At 41.3% G+C, this 17,169-nt stretch overlaps 1 pseudogene; it reads right to left on the bottom strand.

Moving 5' to 3' along the window:
• Positions 1-2,355, bottom strand: part of LOC120564162 — a 56,818-nt pseudogene extending 54,463 nt beyond the window's left edge.
• Between the last annotated feature and the right edge of the window lie 14,814 nt (positions 2,356-17,169).

Below are 17,169 nucleotides of genomic sequence, written 5' to 3'. Positions count from 1 at the left end.
GAGCCCCGAATGTTTACAACGTCTGGCTCCGCCCCTGTTTCTAGTAGAAACACAAATACAAGTGAACCTGAAAATTATTTTTAATATGGCACCTTTAAAGACAGTTAACTGGGATTCAGACACTACAAGGACATGTGTTTCCAGAGGAGACTAACCCCACCTGTCTGGGACATCCAGGTGGTTAAATCGACAGCAAACTGTCACCAGATAATCGTACAGGAGGGTGTTTTTTGGGAGAAGCTTGTGTGTTTTGTGGAAACTGCACACTTCCTGTGTGGCGTTCCCAACAACCGCAGACTGACCAGCAGCAACAACAACATCATGACTCATGTGAGTTTAACGATCCGCTTAAAAGCCGTAAAAACGTGCCGTAAAAACCATTTCACCCCTCTGAGTTACTGGAGAAAAACCCCATCACCTCCCAACGGGAGCTCACTGACCTGCAGAGGGAAACGTCCACGTGCTCGCTGCCATCGCACCAAACTCTGACCAAACTTAATTAAAGGGCCAGTGGGACCATAACGCTCTAGCTTCAATGTGTGGAAACACAATTTAATCAGAGTGAAAGAGGGAAATGGTCTCTGGTTTCTTCCGCTTGGACTAAAGTGTTGTCATTTGTGAATTTGCTCGGCCAGAAGCAGCGGCGCCTAAAGATCGGGATGTTAGTCGGCCACTCTGCTCGTCTGACAGCAGATAAATCACAACAGATTACTGTGGAATGTTTAACAGCTCACAGAGGGTGATTACTAACAGTAAGGACCCCTCCTGACCTTTTCTCTTCCCGCCATTTCACTCATCTCATCTTCAAACTGTTGAGTAAGATTTCCCCCGCTGACAGAGAGGAAGACATACTTAAATTTTGAAGAAAGTATGAAGTAAAAATGGCCAGAAATTGCATGAAATTTGGTGACAAATGTCGATGTAGATTGACGTAAAAGTCACATCATATCCGCCTTGTTTGTTCAAACTGCGGTTGTTCAAAAAATCTGACCTGGGTCTGATTCAGGACCACATATGGAAGTGGTCTAAATCTGGGCTAGATTGGAGTGTTCACACTACTTCTGAAGAAGTCTGACCTGGTCACCTGACCCCAAAAAAAACTGATTTGGGCCACTTTTGCCTGCAGTCTGAACGTAGCCTTAGTGATGCACATCATCTTTTATCTACCACAACCCATCAGGCAAAACGTTACACTTTCAGTCACACAGCTACAGCTCTAAGAAGAGCGGGATTTACATTTACGAGGCTATTTAGCAGAGGCACCGTGGCTGCGTCCGGAGCTTAGCACCGCCCATGACGATTGTGATTGGTTTAAAGAAATGCTAATGAACCAGAGCACGTTTTTCTACCATCCACAGCGCTGTGGAGGAAGGTCTGGCGAGACTAACTGACTACCGGTTGTTTCGAAAGCTGCAGAACGAGCAAGTAATTGGAGTTTGAGTTGTTCATTCTGTCCGACACTGATGAAAGGTCGTATGGCCTCTGGGGAACGCTCTCAGGGCTTCAGTTCTTATTTATGACGCACTGACTGATTTGAATACCTATTATGAAAAAATGGGAAGGAAACCAATTTGACTTGGCACTTCCTCTTCTGCTTTTAACCTCCAAAACAACACGAAACACCGTCTTACTGCACATCTAGTGCCAGTTACTCCTCTAGCACTGACGACAGAGTGCTAGTCAAATCAGAGTTAGTTGGAAACTTTCTACTACAAAGGCTTTCAGAGGCTTGGAAAGACTTTATTAAGTCCTACAGAGGATAATAAATGTTATAAAGGCTTACATTTGCTTTGAACAAACCCACATGCTCTGCTGTAAAGATCCAGCCACAGAAAGACTACACGTGCACATTAAAAACACTCCGATTTCAGATCCAGCCTCTGACAGAAAACGTCACACAGAACATCGGATAGAGAGGTTCAAATGCTCGTTCTTCCCCAGATATTGGCTTTCAAAATAAGACAAGCAATTTGACTTTTAATCCATGCACTTGATGAACGATAAAGGTAAATTACAGCTGCAAACAGAAAAAGCATATTATATGGTATTATGAAGCACCTTTCATGTCCCTCTCTGCAGCTTGTGGACCCTTTTGAACTGCACTCCACACTTTAGTACATTTAGATCTAAAGAAAAGAGAGCTTAAAAAATAAGTATGTAAACTTTTATTCTTCAGTCTCTCTCCGAGGCTCCTTTAAGTGTAAAATATCATAAAGCATCTTTCATGTGCCCTCTGTGCAGCATTTCAAACTGACGCTCACCTGGCAGGAAGCCGCAGGTCCACAGCAACAGAAGAGGAAGGTGATAATAATAATCCATGAGTGTGTGTTGATGAAAGAGAGGCAGAGTGTGGAGTGTGAGTGAGTTGGTGGGTTGATTCTTAACTCTGCTGTTCTGTGTGAAGGAGAGAGAGAGAGAGAGAAAGAGAGAGAGGAGGAGCACAGGGAACACACCTCACACACACACACAGACACACACACACACACACACAAAGAGATCTCTTTAACTTCACCTTACCGTTTCCAAACAGGAGCGTTAATGCTTCGTTTGGCACACAAACAGGAAATGCCATCATTTGTGTCCAGATGTGGTAGTTGACTCCTCTCTGCAGTTTTTATGTAGCAAGCAAGAATTCCTCGTATTTATTACTGTCAGCAGCACATCGACTGCTGCTGTATTAGAACGTGATGCGCTATGCACGGAGGAGGTCGGGGGGGACGTTTGGCTCCAAAGACACAGGGCTTTCAAGCCCGGAAGAAGTTAAGGAGAAAACACAAGACTTTCACCCAGGAAACAGGTGTTCATGTCCTGAAGAAGTTAAGGAGAAAACACAAGACTTTCACCCAGGAAACAGGTGTTCATGTCCTGAAGAAGTTAAGGAGAAAACACAAGACTGTCACCCAGGAAACAGGTGTTCATGTCCTGCAGAAGTTAAGGAGAAAACACAAGACTATCACCCAGGAAACAGGTGTTCATGTCCTGGAAGTAATACAAACCATGATAATTTTTCTAGATTTAACAGGACGTTACATTTTGTCAGCTAAACTCAACTGTAACGACTGCTAAACTGCATCAGCCGCTGAAACGACCGGGACTCTGTAGGCTCACAGTCACCTTTTTTGGCTAAAGACTACTAAACTTAATGTCCTTCCAGGGATGCCGTTCCAAAATTGGGACATTGATATCGTCAGAGATTTTTAGAAAACACTATTTAACAGTCCGGAGTGATCCACTTAGTTTAGGAAGCAACAAACATCTTTACAAACCATCAAGGATCACACACTTGACTGGCATGCGCAGTTTGAAGACTACTGAGAGTATGACAACTGCACAAACACACACTCCACAACTGTTTTATCTTTTCGTGTAACTCTGCAGTGAATCGACTAAAACCAAAACCTGAGTAATCGTAACCAAAAACCCAGTCTGAACCATAAAATGAATTAAGGTTAACCTTGAAGAGCAAAGTCCCCACACTGTAAATGTGTTTACATGTTGTTGTTCCCACACACACACACACACACACACACACACACACACACACACACACACACACACACACACTCCTCCCTGTCAATAAAAAGATACTGCAGTGCAGCGAGCTGGACGGCAGCAGGCTGCTGGAAATAACAAGTGGAAACTCAAAGTAGCGTTAACGTGAAACAGACGGGAAATCGGCCCGAAGGTCAGACAGAGAACGCAACACCCTGTTACCCTGTTACTGTCCAACATATGTTACCAGTGGTGTAGTCTAATGTATTGTAGTGGGTATACTGTACCACTTTTATGCACCAATTTATGGTGGGAATACCTTTATTTATCCTATGAGAAGGAAAACACAGATGACATTCAAAATATATCAAAAATATGATGGAATATAAAGCAGTAAGATGCTTTCACATCAAGGACCTGAGCTTGGATCACAGAAGTTGACCCCAAAGCAACAAGGACAAAATAAAATAGGCTCCTTATATTAGTCTTAAATGTGCAGTGAGGGGAGGATACTGGCGTTAGTGTAGGCAGAGTATTTGGGCCCGGTCACTACACACACGCACTATACTACACACTACACACTGCGCCCAGCGAGGTGCAGGTCGACGAAAGATGAGAAAAGTCTCTCTGCAGGTTCTGCAGTGTTAGTTTAGTTTGCTGTCACATTACTCGAATACCCATATTTGTGAATACAAATATCTGAAGTGAAAGTTCTGTCACAAAACTATGTTGTTGCGTATCGTTGCACATTTTCAAGTGGGTATATGGAAATGCTGGAGATTTCTTAGTGGATATACTGCGTATACCTGCGTATCACGTAGACTACACCACTGTATTTTACTGTACAGACAGACAGACAGACAGACAGACACAGACAGGCAAACAGGGAGAAAGATAGCAATGCATTATCATCAACTGGTTCGTATGATATCGTAAAAGATTATGGCGACCATAGGTCAGTCGGATAAGCTTAGCGAGCTTTTTTAAACTTTACGGAGCAAACCTAACTATGTCACGTGCGTTACTCAGTTAGAGGAGCCAATCGTTAACAAGTTAGTCTGAAAGTGTCTGCAGATAAAAAAAACTGAACTCAACATTAAACATTTGTGATTCTAAATGTACATGAAATCTGTAAGATCTGTCATTCCCAAAAAGAGAACAGACCAAAACAAAAGGAACAGCATAAACATGCAGAAATAGACTCGGAGAAAAAAGAGAAAAACATGACAGCCAAGAGAATATAAACTGCACTGAGATCATTTTAACCACAGAACAAATAACCAGACAGCAGACTAAAAATACCGCCGTAATGAACGTCTGAGCACAGCCCTTTAATTTCCTGACACTTGACAAACTCCACTAAATATAGGAAAAATACCATGTTGAAAACAACCGTTTATCACAAAAACAGAGTTGTCATTTGTCTCAGAGGGCTTTAAAATGTGTCCAACATACAAAATCTTTTTTTACAGACTAAAGCTGTGTGTCTCATTTCTGATGTAACTCAGAACATTAAAGAAATAAATAAGGTTGCGTATCAGTAGGAAAATAATGGCAATAGTGGAAAAGATAAGTCAGCATTAGGGCCTCTAAATAATCCTTGTGGACAAATAATAAAACCTGTTTCAGTAGGTTTCTTCTCTGCACAACCATGTGAAGTTAAGTACCAATCAAGGCCTTGGCCAATCAGGGAAGGACACCAACAACGGGCTGCATCCAGTTTACCATGACTGTAGCAGCCAGTGTGTGTGGATTTGTGGACTGACAGATCCTGTGTGTCCATGAGACTGTAAGTTTAACAACAAATTCTGTACATAAGTTAAAGATGCAGTAGGTAAGACTAATAAAACTACATTTCTGTCATATTTGCTGAAAATGATCCTAATTTCAAGTATAACTACATGAAGCAGGTAATAAAAAATAAAAAATCCACCTCCTCTGGCACCACCTACAGCCTGTAGTGTGATTTGCCAAAATCCATCTCATATTTTGAAACTGCCGCTGAAAACGGGCGAATCTCAACAAAGCTGGAAGTTGACGTCAACCTCCCAAAAACCGGAACCTTTGTCAGCCCATGGGTGTATTAAGAGAACGGTCACGCCCCTACATTTACATAGGCTACACAACTGACCTGAGATCAGGTAGTCTTCCGAATCTAGCTATGTCACGCAGATCTCTGGTATTCCATTACAAAATTCACTTCTGGAACTTTTTTATGCGAGAAATCTACTATGTAAAGCTCAAATATGGGCCGCTTTACGAAAATGGATGGCTAATTGCAAATTTTGTCCGACTGTGTGTCGGAGTTCAGCGCCGGTGATGCCTGTGTAGCTGCCTCGCCGCCCGGCCTGCCTTCCTTCACAGACCCCGGCCTGCTGTGAGGTACTTGGAGCTCCGTCACGACTGGCAGCCCACAGCACTCCATACCCGCGCAAAGTCACCGTCTCTTGGGCTAATGACAACCAAACGCCGCTGCCCTGACAGAGCTCCAGGGCCTGCAACTCCCCTCTTCCTGCTAGCTAAATGCCCGGTGTATGTGAGTGAGAGCGCGGTCAGCGAGCTTGTTACGCCAGCAATCTCTTACCACAGGTTTCAGTTAATCTTTTAATGTGTGTAATTATAATGTGTTGAGTTACTTAAACAAACGATTGGGGAAATAAACGCCGCTTGTCCGCGAGTCTCATTGATAGAGCCTGCTGCTGGATGGAGCTCTATCAACGAGAGCTAGCTAGCCTCCTCTTAGAATTCCTCTGAAATTCACAAATATTCATTAACTTGAAATTGGACACCGTTGTTAGCTTTATAAGATATTTAGCTAGATGTTGTATACGTAGCGTGACGAAATTCAAACTGTAAATATACCCGAATTACGACCAAAAATGAAGCTAACTATCCGTGATTTGTAGCTAACAGGTAGCTATGATTGAAGGGACAATTGCAGCTAACGGAAGCCCTACTCTTCACAAATATTCATTAATTTGAAATCGGACACCGTTGTTAGCTTTATAAGATATTTAGCTAGATGTTGTATACGTGGCGTGACGAAATTCAAACTGTAAATATACTCGGAATGACGCCGAAAATGAAGCTAACTATCCGTGATTTGTAGTTACAAATCTACATCCAGCCGCAGGCTCTATCAATGGGACTCGCGGACAAGCGGCGTTTATTTCCCCAATCGTTTGTTTAAATAACTCAACACATTATAATTACACACATTAAAAAATTAACTGAAACCTGTGGTAAGAGATTGCTGGCGTAACAGGCTCGCTGACCGCGCTCTCACTCACATACACCGGGCATTTAGCTAGCAGGAAGAGGGGAGTTGCAGTCCCTGGAGCTCTGTCAGGGCAGGGGCATTGGGTTGTCATTAGCCCAAGAGACGGTGACTTTGTGCGGGTATGGAGTGCAGTGGGCTGCCAGCTCCAAGTACCTCATAGCAGGCCGGGGTCTGTGAAGGAAGGCAGGCCGGGCGGCGAGGCAGCTACACAGGCAGCACCGGCGCTGAACTCCGACACACAGTCGGACAAAATTTGCAATTAGCCATCCATTTTCGTAAAGCGGCCCATATTTGAGCTTTACATAGTTGATTTCTCGCATAAAAAGTTTCAGAAGTGAATTTTGTAATGGAATAGCCCGATAAACAATGTATAACTTTGCAGTGTCTGAAATATGAGAGTCTCCCATGTGTTTATATGTAGTTTGCTCAAACCAATCAGCACGTAGCTCATTCGGAATATTCATGAGCATACCATATTTGGAAGAAAAGCTCTTGTTCCAAATAGAGCCATATTCACAGGGTAGTTAAGGGCCTAATAAAATAGCATTCGGGCAATTTTCAGCCAAACCAATGTTACATACCCTATTAGGAGACCTTAAGGAACAGTGTAAAATACCCTATATAATCATTCTATCACCCCTTTAATGTTTGTGTTGCAGCTAATAAGTCTTGCTGCAGTAACGTTATCTTTCATTAAGTAAGCTTTCTGTTTGCTTAAATGGAGACACGGCAGGCAAAAACATTTTAACATGTCTTCTTACAGACTAGTGGACGGTGAAACCTTTTTCTAAACTGTCTTGTTTGTGTCTGTAGAATTATTGTAAATTCACCAAAAGTTAGCATTAGATAATGCCTCATTTGCACATTTCAGAAAACTATTGTCTTGAGTTATCAAGTGGGGAAGTTTAACGCTGACATCTGTTAGTTATTCGGTTCTTATTTACCTGTAGTATCTTCAAAATGTCAGAATTTTACAATCCATAATAATAAATCTCCATTTCAGCAGCACTTCCAGACACCAAACTTTCCACTTACATTGCCCAACTATCTAAACTCTGAAGCTTCTTACATAGGGAACAGAGGGAATGGCTGAGAACGATGACGTTGAGGTTGTTCGCTAGTTTGAGTTGTAGTTCCGTAATGGCGGCGGAGAAAGATGCGAGCAAAGCCATTCCGTCCGTTGTGGCAACGCTGCCGAATATCCAGAAGTTAAAGAACCATCTTTGCTGAGTTTTTTGTTGGTGGTCATGATGTTGTGGCCCTCCTCCCCATGGGGTTCGGTAAAAGTTTAATTTTCCAGCTCGCTCTGTTAGTGGTGAAGGAGTTGGCTAAGGCTAACGCTAGCAATGCTAAGCCAACATCACAACCAAACGTTAGCGATTGGTTATGGCAGATCCAGTAGTTTTAAACTTCAACAGAGTACCCGCCTTAAAGGAAGTTAACACTTGTCAATGGAGAGTGGCCAAACTCTCTGTACAAATGAAATGGACCAGAGTCTGGTAGGATCAGGCTAATGTACCAGAGTCTGGTAGGACCAGGCTAGTGTACCAGAGTCTAGTAGGACCAGGCTAGTGTACCAGAGTCTAGTAGGACCAGGCTAGTGTACCAGAGTCTGGTAGGACCAGGGAGGATTCTTTATTAAATAGGAGGTTTTAAGCTTGGGCTTATGCAACTAAAACCTTCTTCATCTCCATGTGAAACAAGCGGTGATAATAATACAGAAATTGTAAAGTGACTTTTATAGAAGAGATTCTTAAATGTGCTTTGAAATCCAAAGTTATGTTTTGTAACATTGGTCATGAAGACTCTTGATTTTAGTTTGTTTCTCTCAAAAGGAATGATCATTGAATGTGTTTGCATTGATTACATTAGAATCAAAGAAATGCATTGTCACAAAGCTAAAAATAAAGAAACTGCTGTTTTCTGAGCTCAGTTGTTGTGGTGGGAGCCGGTTGTCTGTTAACGTTAGCAGACTAAGCTAACGTTGCTAGAGCTGTCAATTGCTAGAGCTGTCAATGAATATCTTAACTTTTAACATTTATTTGAATTGTAGAGAAATAGACAATCGAAAAGTGAAGGTGTTGATGACGTTCTATTGTAGAAATATTTTATTAACAAAATATGTGTATGTGCTCGTTGCAAAAGAGCTGTGTGCAGTCATTGAGAAAGTGGATGTACTCCAGGTGACCTCTGCTTCACAGAAGGTTAAGTTTAAGTCATAAAAATAGTTTAGGCCTTTTATGGCATAAAGGTGCATTGTTTAAAGGTTACGAGAACAGAAGAGAAAGTTGCACCACACAGAGACCCCGACCTTGGTGTGTGTGTCTGTGAAGATACCAGTTTCTGCCTAGAGACACCACCCACTGCCAGGGGAGGATAAAAGCTTGAGGGAGAGAATAGATCGGAGCTCATAATTCGGAGGACAACTTGGTGGACCAGCTCTGACTAGTTGTCTGTTGCTAGGGAAACTTAGTCTCTGTTTGTGAACCCACAGCTGTGTTGTAACTCTTTTGACTCTGATATAACTCTTATATTATGCTGGACTCAGTAAACTTTGCTTAACTGAACTGTTCGTCTAAGATTGATCTTTGTGTTTTGGTAAACTTAAGTCCAATGGAAAGAAGGGAGTTAATTAATGGAGTCAGATGTGACTGGCCTTAGGGCCTTATTTTGGACATAATTCCCAAAACTATCGCGCTACCAAAGTTGAAAAAAAACCAATGAGGTTGAAGAAGGACGTGAAAATGCAACGGAAGAAAGACGACTACATTTGGGAACTTCTGTCGATAAGAAGCAACAGCGAAATTGTTGGACACATTCAAAGAACGGCAAAAGACTTGGTTGTTTCTGACCATATTACAACCCGGAAACGTGATTGTGGTTTTATCCACGTCATGTCCTGCCACCTGCATGCTTCAGAGAGAGAGAGGCGCATACTGTTTAAATAAGTCAAGCTTAAGTTACATTTATATGAAGTTTTACATTGTACAGGACATTGTTTTTGTTAGTTTATTTTAAAGTGCCCATATTATGAAAAAGAAATTTGGATTTGGGGTGTTATTTTGTGTCTCTGGTTCTTATACACGCATACAAACTTGTTAAAAAAAAGAAACATCTATGCTGTTTTGAGTGAGATACGGTTTCTGAATGTGTCCTGCCTTCAGTCTCCGGGTGAGCTGTTCAAAATCTGCAGGTTTTTCTACGTCACTAGCCAGAACGAGGGGGCTAAACCAGGCTAGCGCTAGCGGTTAGCCCCCTCGTTCTCAATGGCAAAACACTGCTACAACACACACAAGTTCACCATAATCTACAAAAGAACTACTTACATGTCCCTATTCTGCAGGTATTCCACGCAAAGTTGGAAGTGCTCCCTTGTTTAGAAGAAGTCTCCCGGCTAATCCTGCCTTGTACTGACTGCATTTAGAGAAACAGCTAGCTAGCTCATGTAGTCCTTACCTAGCTACTGCGCATGTGCGACTGCCAACAAAGATTATTACAGAAGTTGAGATGTCTCACTCTGTAGCTAAAACAGAGACCTGACACAGGGTGAAAAGAGGAGCTGCAGCAATGTTCAATACAACAAAAATATGGTGTTTTTTGATAATTAAACCATGTAAACCTATTCTGGTACAACCTCAAAATACAATTATGGACGTGAAAATGAGCATAATATGGCCACTTTAAGTATGTAGATCTTTTAAAGTATGTTTATGTTTAAATAAATATACCTTTACAAGTAGTTATGTCTCCCGTTGTATTTGGTTTGCTCTCTTATGGACATAATGTGCACAAACCGATATTCAAACCTACGTGTTTTTTTAGAAGGAATATTCAAAAGCCATTTCGGCCAATTTTGACAGCGCTAAACGTTAGTTGGTGTTGCACACTGTTGGAGCGGTTGGGGGAGCCGAAGGGAAGCAAAGCCTTCTGGGGCGCACATAAACTTCACATCCTTCAGGAGTCTTTCACATAGAAATCCGTCCACACACTGTTCTAGGCAACCAAGAAAGTCGGAAGGTCTCAGATCTTAAGTTACGTTACAATCCATTCACACATTGGCAATACAAAGTAATAGATACATAAAAAGCTCCACATAGTACCTTTTTAAGAAACAATAGTTTCAGAATTGTGGAAAAATGTGCCTTTACTGTATGATAAAACATAAAGGTCCTTTTTAAAGTGAGCCTCGATAAGCACCGGAGATGAAAGTCCAGTGTATTATGGAGAGTAGTTACATTTTATGACCTGAGTGTAAAACAGCTGAGCAGAATTAACTTATTTCCAAGAAGCAAAACAATTAAAACCGGAGACACTTTTTCTACAAAATATGGATTCAAAATAAGTACGGACAACTTAAAAAAACAACTTTAAATGCATAGGAATCACAATAAGTACTTAATCCACTTTAAACCTAATGAGTGCAAATATTCAAAATATTAAAAGTGAATTTGTTGATCTTCCTGTAATTAAAATCCTGTCTAAATACTGTTCGACTTTACTTACACTGGCGCCAAATATGGATATTTTAAAGGTGCTCTAAGCAATGTTGGGTGACAGCACTTCTTGTTGACATTCGAAGTATTTTCAAACGAACGAGCTCGCCCCTCCCTGCTCCTCATCCCGTCCCCTGCCTTCCATGCTTCCACGCACTAACTCCCAAACCCCCACCCCCAAATCCTTCTTGTCGGTTATTGGCTGGAAGACTGTTTGTTATGTTTGGTGGTGCAGGTTGGCACAGCTTGTTTTTGTTAGCATTTATGGAGCTTGGGCTGTCTACAGAGACCCATTTTTTTACAGTGTGTTCAGGGGACAAAAAATGTTGTAACCTAAAAAACGTGTGACATTGCTTAGAGCACCTTTAATGAATAATGAATTAGGTGCTCTAAATAGATTTCCCTGCTCCCAGCGTCGCTACTTCATGGCTCCTTGAGGTGTTGCTCACAACATGAATTATGGGAAACTTGAACATAAGTTAACGGGCCAGAGAGGAAGAGGTTTTCAACAGGATGTTGAAGAAATAACAGAAGCCCCAGCCACGTTGAATTCCAATGTCTGGACCCATATTTGCTCTATAGTTGTGTCATTTTAATTTACAGACTAAAAAACTTGTTTTCTATCAGTTTGGACTTTTGGCAAATAATGAGAAAAAAACTGGACTTAACCTTTTTAAGGGTATTTTGTATGCACAGCTAGACTGATATATGATGCATCATTATAGGATTGTCTAGCATATTAATTAGCTTATTATGATTAGAATATTATCATATTGTGAGCCATGTATCATATTGATTGTATCGTAAGGTACCCTGTGATTCCCACTCTTACACTGGATCACGTTGATTCTGAAAAAAAGTTCTGAAGCCTGTTTTTCCCATGATTTGTAGGTGGATTCTGTCATTACAGGAAAATTAATATTTTTGTAGATGACAATCTTTTTTTCTACTTATTTGCTGACAGGAGAAATGATCAGAGGGGCAGAGTTTTTACCACTGTCATTAGGACTGGGACTGAAGAATGGGTAGAGTTTCTCAGTGAAGGAGCAGTCAGTAAAGGAGTAGATAAGAGCTTCAGTATCAACATCATAAAAGGAGACCAGACCCTCCTTATAATCCACAAACACCCCCACCTTCTGAGGCTGAGACTTCAGAGACAGACGAACTCTAGGGTCAGCAAGAGCGAGGTACTCATTTTCATTTCTCAAACATATCATCCAGAGACCCTTCTGAGGGCTCAGTGTGACGAGCCCCTTTCTGTTGATCGACTCTCTGGCCACTCCTAAATCCCACTTTGTCTTCCCTTGAACGTGAACCTCATAATAAAATCTTCCTGAAGAGAAACTCTGATTTGCTAAAACACAGGTGCAAGAATCAAATCTCTCTGGAATGTCTGGAAGATTCTTCTCTGCATCACCATGTTTAACTTGTTTTCCATCATCAGACAGGATGAGTTTAGGATATGCTGTATCAGGATCAAGAGTCACATCCACTGCAGACTGCTGGACCCTCTTCAGACCAACAAGATGTTTCTTTTGGTCTGAAACCATCCAGGCCATGAAGGCACACATCAGACACAGCAGGAAGAACATCCAAGTCCTTCTTTTGGATCCTGAGTAGATGTCACGGGGAACTTCTTTTGGTCCAGACAATTGTTGCTCTGAGCTGTTGCTGCTGCTGGCTACCTGTTGAGTTGACTGTCTGAACTTAGCAGCCATCTCTGAAATGAAAGTATTGACCTGCAGCTCAGGTTTTGTGTTGAAAACCTCCCTACAGTTGGGACACTGATATTGAACATCATTATCCCAAAGTTCAGTGATGCAGTTTTACAGAAGTTGTGTCCACATGGTATGGCGACTGGATCAGTGAACACATCCAGACAAATGGAGCAGAGAAACTGATCTTCAGTTAGCAGACTGCTGGCAGCAGACATATCGACACTCTGAGAACAGAAGTCAAAGTGTATGTTGCACTTTTAACTTAATTTGGCGACTGTCATTATGAATGTAAGTAGAGCTGAATCTTTGTGTCAACGCTGGTTGTTATACTCAGTAAATATGATTATCTGTACTCACCAGTGTTGGTTGGAGAAAATCCTGAAGAACCCTGTTCAATTTCCTTAACAGAGAAAAGAGAAACTGGTCTTGACTGCAGCTCGGCTGAAGGCAAATGTTCAGTTTTATCTGATAATATAAACTAAAGCTTTCTTCCTTGCTCCGCCTCTTACTGCAGCTTAGTATGCAAGCTTTTATCATCAACATAACTTCTGGTAAAAGATTAATTTAATCCCATGGAATGCACCATTACAAAAGAGGTCAGTAAAAGATTTGGCTAAATTTATTGTATCTTTATTGCCTTTTTATGACCCAACAATTATCCAAAGTTCAGATCAACGTTTACTCTGTCATGTGATTAGTTAACAGCTGTTTTTGTTTCAGCATCTGTTAAGATCATACTAACGGGTTAGTTCAAAGTAATGTACAAACACACAATGTGACATTACAGTAACATGATACAAAAATACAACTTCAAAATATAACATTACATGTCATTTAGCTGACGCTTTTATCCAAAGCGACTTACAATTGTTACATATCAGAGGTCACACACCTCTGGAGCAACTAGGGGTTAAGTGTCTTGCTCAGGGACACATTGGTTGATGTATTGCAGTGGGAATCGAACCCGGGTCTGCCACACCAAAGGCAAGTGACATATCCACTGCGCCATCCCCCACCCCAAATATATGTGTAATTTGTGTGCAGAGCACAAGTGTGTACTACCGGAGGTCAGCAAAGAGGAGGCAGACAAGGGAGTGAAAATGTACTCTTTAAAGGTCCCATGGCATGAAAATTTCACTTTATGAGGTTTTTTAACATTAATATGCGTTCCCCCAGCCTGCCTATGGTCCCCAATTGGCTTGAAATGGTGATAGGTGTAAACCAAGCCCTGAGTATCCTACTCTGCCTTTGAAAAAATGAAAGCTCAGATGAGCCATTCTGGAATCTTGCTTATTATGAGGTCATAACAAGCAAGGTTACCTCCCCTTTCTCTGCTTTGCCCGCCCAGAGAATTTGGCCCATCGGAGAGAGACATCATGGCTTTCAAACGAGAAAAGTGGCAGTTGGTCAAGGCCACACCACCACCCTCCACCTTGCCCCGCCCTCTCTACTCCTCAATAGCTAGAGATACAAAACTGGCACATCCTAAGGAAAGCTCATTGTGGGACTGGCTCTAGTGGCTGTAATTCTGCACCAAGGCTGAATTTCGGGAAAGAGACTTCAGATATAGTATTAGGGGACCACCAAGGTCTATATAAAAGCATCCAAAGAGCAGCATGTCATAGGACCTTTAACATACCTGAACGAGACATGACAAAACCTGTGTTCTTTTAAATCAACACTTACAACTTTTCTGTTTGACAATGCTTTCCCTGACGTCATTTGGAGATGGTCATTCCTAACCTAGAAATCTAGACCACCTTATGTTATGACGGTTCCGCGTGAATTCCCTGCTACTTGAAAACAAAGAAGATGGTTGCTGGTGCTGGCGAACAGTGGTCTTTGGAATTGGCTCTTGGCCACGACTCTGGAAGACTTGGAGTTAAGCTTTTCTTACAAAGCACAGCACTGAAGTCATTCTTAAAAAAGAAAGATGTGTTCTGAGTTTTGCTGAACGGATACGGCAAAAGTTTAATCTATCAACTAGCGTTGCTCTGGTTGGTTAGAGCGATATCCTATTGTGTGCAGAGGGAATTTGAAAGACAACCATTTATCCCGCCCCTCGGATTGAGTCCTGCCAATGGTGAGTTCCCAGACCCAACATCTTGATGTGGGTCTGGCTTGTCAGGCTAGGTCATTCCTACACCTTGATGCTTTTTTAGTCTTTTAAATTTGTTTGTTTGTGTTTTGTTTTTATGATTGTTGAACTTCATTTTCTATGTGCTTTGAATGTTTTTGCTTGTGTAAAGCACTTTCAATTGCCTCTATGTATGGTCTATGCTATATAAACTATAGAAAACAACCCAAAACAATTGACCCAACTCAAGCAACCTTATGGTTGGGTTAAACATTCAACCCAGCATTTTTTGGTGTGCATGAAATGTAAAAGACAACTTTATTGTCAACCAGTCACTATACAAGTAAGCAGTTTAGATGAAAGTTACTTTCTGTCGGGCCAATGATGCGTTTAACATTTAAAGGTCCCATGGCTTGAAAATGTCACTTTCTGAGGTTTTTTAACATTAATATGACTTCCCCCAGCCTGCCTGCGGTCCCCCAGTGGCTAGAAATGGTTGATAGGTGTAAACCGAGCCCTGGGTATCCTGCTCTGCCTTTGAGAAAATGAAAGTTCAGATGGGCTGATCTGGAATCTTCCCTTTATGACGTCATAAGGGGAAAGGTTACCTCCCCTTTCTCTGCTTTGCCCGCCCAGAGAATTTGGCCCGCCCACGAGAAAAAGAGAGACATCATGGCTTGCAAATGAGCAAAGCATGGCAGTTGGTCAAGGCCACACTCCCAACCTCCATGTTGCCCCCCCCCCCTCTCTCCTCCTCAGTAGCATTTAAAGCTGCAGACACAGAAATGGCACGTCCTAAGGAAAGCTCATTGTGGGACTGGCTCGTAGTGGCTGTAATGCTGAACCAAGGCTGAATTTCGGGAAAGAGACTTCAGATATAGTATTAGGGGACCACTGAGGCCTATATAAAAGCATCCAAAAAGCAGCATGTCATAGGACCTTTAAACAAGGCATACAAGTTGTTACAATTCATCCTGAATGCCTGAACAACATTTCATGACAATCCATCCATAGTTGTTGAGATATTTTAGTATGGAACAACAAACTGACATCAAACTAATTATAAGAAAACATGAACAAAGGTCTTTAAAGTGTGCCTCAATAAGCACCAGAGTTCAAAGTCACTTTTATTATGGAGGGTAGTTACATTTTATGAGCTGATTAAAAAAGCACAACAAATAAAATCACATTTAAAAAGTTTAAATGAATACCAACAATTTTCCAAAATATGGATTCAAATTATGGAAAACTTGAAAAACAACCCATTAATTACTGAATACACTTTAAACTGATGACAGCAAATATAAAAGACTATTAAAAACAAGGTTGCTCATCTTCATATAATTTAAACACTCTCTGAGTCACCGTCCTTATGTTTTAAAGTGTATCTTTATTTTTTCCTCATGAAGAGCTACTTGTTCATTGATTTTTATGTGAAAATGGAGAAAGCTGTCTCAACTAAAGTGCACTAAATGTTAACTGTCATTTGATACTGTAGAAAAAGCTTTTATGATTCTCAGGCCGGTTGCACACTGGATGTATCGCGCAAGCTGCGTGGTGTGTCCGTTTATATTTTGGCTCCCATGTTAACAGGTTAGAACTTACACGAGTCGCGCCGAAAACGTGTGCCTGGTAGAAATAGAACCGACGCCTATGTTTATATGTCGTTTAGACACAAATACATATTAATAAATGACATGTTGATGTTTGAAAGTCTCTAGGTTTTGATATAAATGCAGATATAAATGTAATAAAAAAATATATATATTTTCTAATATTGCACCTGTCAATGGAAAACTAAATATTCTGTAGCCTATTTTGCCATCAATACTGCAGACGTTGTCTTTGCTGTAATCAAATCAGTATATATTTATGTTTAACATGGTATTTCATTGTATCAATGGGAAACATACATGTATACAGACAAGGCTAGCAGCAGCAGCGCCGCATCAGACACGTTTCTGGTGTGTAAAGACATAGAAAAATCCATGAAACTGAAAAGCAACAGAAACGCCACGGTCACGCCACGCAGCCACTGTGTAACCGGCCTCATGGATGTTCTGTAGCCTCTTTTTTCTATGATTTCGTAGATTTAACAGTTTGTTCTAC

The sequence above is a fragment of the Perca fluviatilis genome, chromosome 8 (assembly GCF_010015445.1).
Source record: "Perca fluviatilis chromosome 8, GENO_Pfluv_1.0, whole genome shotgun sequence".
NCBI lineage: Eukaryota > Metazoa > Chordata > Actinopteri > Perciformes > Percidae > Perca > Perca fluviatilis.
Note: the sequence above shows the minus strand (reverse complement) of the source record. Positions and strands in the feature narration are given on the sequence as shown.